Source organism: Sphaeramia orbicularis, chromosome 10 (genome assembly GCF_902148855.1).
Source record: "Sphaeramia orbicularis chromosome 10, fSphaOr1.1, whole genome shotgun sequence".
NCBI lineage: Eukaryota > Metazoa > Chordata > Actinopteri > Kurtiformes > Apogonidae > Sphaeramia > Sphaeramia orbicularis.
Window position 1 is genome coordinate 54,402,496 of NC_043966.1, and position 4,112 is coordinate 54,406,607.

Sequence of the window (4,112 nt, forward strand, 5' to 3'; positions counted from 1 at the left end):
CTGTGTGTCTGTCTGTGTGTCTGTCTGTCTGTCTGTGTGTCTGTGTGTCTGTCTGTCTGTGTGTCTGTCTGTCAGTCTGTCTGTCTGTGTGTCTGTCTGTCTGTCTGTGTGTCTGTCTGTCTGTCTGTGTGTCTGTCTGTCAGTCTGTGTGTCTGTCTGTTTGTCTGTCTGTCTGTCTGTGTGTCTGTCTGTCTGTCTGTCTGTGTGTCTGTGTGTCTGTCTGTCTGTGTGTCTGTCTGTCAGTCTGTGTGTCTGTCTGTCTGTGTGTCTGTCTGTCTGTCTGTGTGTCTGTCTGTCAGTCTGTGTGTCTGTCTGTCTGTCTGTCTGTGTGTCTGTCTGTCTGTCTGTCTGTGTGTCTGTGTGTCTGTGTGTCTGTCTGTGTGTCTGTCTGTCTGTCTGTCTGTGTGTCTGTGTGTCTGTCTGTCTGTGTGTCTGTCTGTCAGTCTGTCTGTCTGTGTGTCTGTCTGTCTGTCTGTGTGTCTGTCTGTCTGTCTGTGTGTCTGTCTGTCAGTCTGTGTGTCTGTCTGTCTGTCTGTCTGTCACGCACGCTGTATACCAGAGGAATAGAACTCGGAGTTGGACGTTGAAAGTATATAGAAATAAAGTTTCACTTTCGTTTCACACCAGCGTTAGTTACATTAGTTATGGACCGGACCGTACCACGCTCGCCCCCCCCCACGCGCCCCCCCAGCTCCGACCAAGAAAAAAAACAAACAAACAAACAAACAAACAAACCATCCCCCAGACAAATCGCACCTTCCGTGTGCGCACACACGCACACACATGAGTACACAAAGTGTCCTAAACAGTTTGTTCTCTGTCCTAAAATAAATAATTTGGTTCAGTTTGTTGTCAGTGTTTCTCTTCAGTTTGTTAAAACAGAATACCAGTTTACCCTCCTGTTAATGTTGCACTACATGCAGAATTTTTTTGTTGATATTTTTCTGCAGAATGTGAACTGACAGAACTGTGATTAGATTTTTGTTATTTGTACCGTTACAGGCCTAGTAATTATACACCAGTGTTTAAACACCAGTGTTTATACACCAGTGTTTATACACCAGTGTTTAAACACCAGTGTTTAAACACCAGTGTTTAAACACCAGTGTTTATACACCAGTGTTTAAACACCAGTGTTTTTCCACCAGTGTTTTTCCACCAGTGTTTATACACCAGTAATTAAACACCAGTGTTTAAACACCAGTGTTTATCCACCAGTAATTATGCAGCAGTGTTTATCCACCAGTAATTAAACACCAGTGTTAAACACCAGTTTTTAAACACCAGTGTCTATACACCAGTAATTATACACTACTGTTATACACCAGTGTTTATACACCTGTAATTATACACCAGTGTTTATACACCACTAATTATACACCAGTGTTTATACCCCACTAATTATACACCAGTAATTATACACCAGTGTTTATCCACCAGTGTTTATCCACCAGTGTTAATACACTAGTAATTATACACTAGTGTTTATACACCAGTAATTATGCACCAGTAATTATACACCAGTGTTTATACCCCACTAATTATACACCAGTAATTTTACACCAGTGTTTATACACCAGTAATTATGCACCAGTGTTTATCCACCAGTGTTTATACACCAGTGTTAATACACTAGTAATTATACACTAGTGTTTATACACCAGTGTTTATACACCAGTAATTATACACCAGTGTTTATACACCAGTAATTATACACCAGTGTTTATACACCAGTGTTTATACACCAGTAATTATACACCAGTAATTATACACTAGTGTTATACACCAGTGTTTATACACCTGTAATTATACACCAGTGTTTATACACCAGTGTTACATTTTAATAAAAAAATAAAAAAATAAATAAAAAAACCTGAAAGTATCCTTTTATGCCATAAAAATAACGGGTATCATATGGAGTCCTAAAAGTGCGATATCGCCCAGAACTGAAGGCCCTGAATACGACTGAACAGTTTCGTGTGATTTCCAAAGGTTACAGAAATGAAAACCAAAGCTTGTGTCATTAATCAGCCTTAATTAGACTAAAGCTTTTCACAGTAGGTCTGTTGGAAAAACTCCTCTTTCTTCGAACAGAAAATGTGTTGAGGTGTGACTGCAGTGCCACACATGCATGAAGCTGCAAACACCAGATTTCAGGATTGTTCATTTGTGCAGCAGCGGCTCCAGAGCGAAGTGTCACAACACGCTGTTTTTAATTCACTTTTTTTTTTCTTGTGAGAAGTAGAAATAGCCAGCAGTGTTTTCAAATGCAGATGAGGAACATGAACATGTCAGAGGTAAATGCGATCTACAGCCTCATTATCACATCCTGTCTTTGGAACCTGCTGTGTTTTCTAACTCTGCTTCAACACCACGTATTTGTTTGTCGACGTTCGTCTCAGAGCGCTGTGTTCTTTTTTTGTGTGTGTTTTTTTTTATTGTCTGCGCTGTGGTGCTTTACTTCCACTAATTATCTTTTCATTTCTAAACTCTTCTTCTGTCTCTCTTCCAAACAGAGCTCTGGATCCTACAACAGCATGTTAGGGTCACGACAGGAATAAAGTCGCAATATTTTGATAATAAAGTCGTACTTTAAAAAAAAAAAAAAATCACAATTTAACAAAAACTGTGTTGTACTTTTATGATTTTGATTAAAGTTGTAATATTTTGAAATTAAATTCACAATATTGTGATAAAAACTCAGAATTTATAAATCATAAGCCTTAATCTTTCTGTTCAATTTTTTATTTTTATGGACAGAATTTCTAGGTGGAGCCAGGGGCCGGAGGGGGTCCGCTTTGGGGACCACAGGATTTCATCTCTGCTTTTTGCAGATGACGTTGTCCTGTTGGCCTCATCGAACCTGAACCTTCAGCGTGTCCTGGGGCGGTTTGGAGTAGGATGAGGATCAGCACCTCCAAATCCGAGGCCATGGTTCTGGACCGGAAAAAGGTGGTCTGCCCTCTCTGGGTCGACGGAGAGTCTTTGCCCCAAGTGGAGGAGTTCAAGTATCTGGGTCTGGTTCACGAGTGAGGGAAGGATGGAGCGTCAGACTGACAGGTGCAGTCATTGTATGGGTCTGTTGTGGTTCAGAAGGAGCTGAGCTGAGAGGAGAAGCTCTGGATTTACCGCCAGCCTACGTTCCTACCCTCACCTATGGTCATGAGCTTTGGGTCAGGACCAAAAGGACCAGATCCCGGATACAAGAGGTCCAAATGAGTTTCCTCCGCAGGGTGGGTGGGTCCACCCTTTGGGATAGGGGGAGGAGCTCAGTCACCAGGAGGAGCTCAGAGTAGAGCCACTGCTCCTCCACATCCAGAGGAACCAGCTGAGGTGGATCAGACAGCTGGTTCAGATCCTCCTGGGGAGGTGTTCTGGGCATGTCCCACCAGGAGGAGACCTGAGGGAAGACCCAGGACACACTGGAGAGACTATGTCTGTGGGCTGGACTGGGAACGCCTCGGGGTCCCCCCGGAAGAGCTGGAGGAGGAGTCTGAGGAGAGGGAGGAGTCTGGGCATCCCTGCTTAGACTGTTACCCCCAGGACTCGGCCCCGGATCAGAGGAAGAGGATGGATGGACGGACGGATGGATGGATGCTTATTGATGACAGTTTCCGGTTCCAGCTCGAACCCTTCAGTCAGTTCCTCCAACACTACAGAGGAAATTTACTCCAAATCCTGTTCAGTTCTTATGATGAAACAAACCCAAACGTGTGTGAACTGTCTTCAAAGTCCTTCAACTGATGCTAATGTGCTGATGATGGGCGGGGCTAATAGTCTCAGTATTTGGCCTTTGTGCGTAAACCCTAGGGCAGTGTATCCGCAAGGATCTGGCCATACGATACAAATCACAATACTAGGATCACGATATGATAAACGATATCGTGATACTGTTAAAAAGGCATTTTTTTTTTTTTTTTTTTAACAGATTATTTTTTGAAGAATTGAATTCCATCATAAATCTGCACAAATCCTAAACACATTTGTATTTGATCCCAACAGGATCTAATGTTCTATCACCAAATATTCAAACTGTGTTCAAACTGAAATTCTGTTTTCCAGACATTCCAGTTTCAGATCCTGTTCAAATGTTCAGATTCTAGTAGTTCACA

The 4,112-nt window shown here is 42.4% G+C and overlaps 1 long non-coding RNA gene across 1 annotated transcript in view; it reads right to left on the reverse strand.

Annotated features, from left to right (window-relative positions):
- The window catches only part of LOC115427747 (uncharacterized), a 15,131-nt gene extending 11,374 nt beyond the window's left edge, over nucleotides 1–3,757 (reverse strand). Inside the window, exon 1 of the long non-coding RNA XR_003936542.1 lies at nucleotides 3,658–3,757. This is a non-coding gene — a long non-coding RNA (uncharacterized LOC115427747). The remainder of the gene's footprint in view (nucleotides 1–3,657) is intronic.
- Nucleotides 3,758–4,112: the final 355 nt, after the last annotated feature.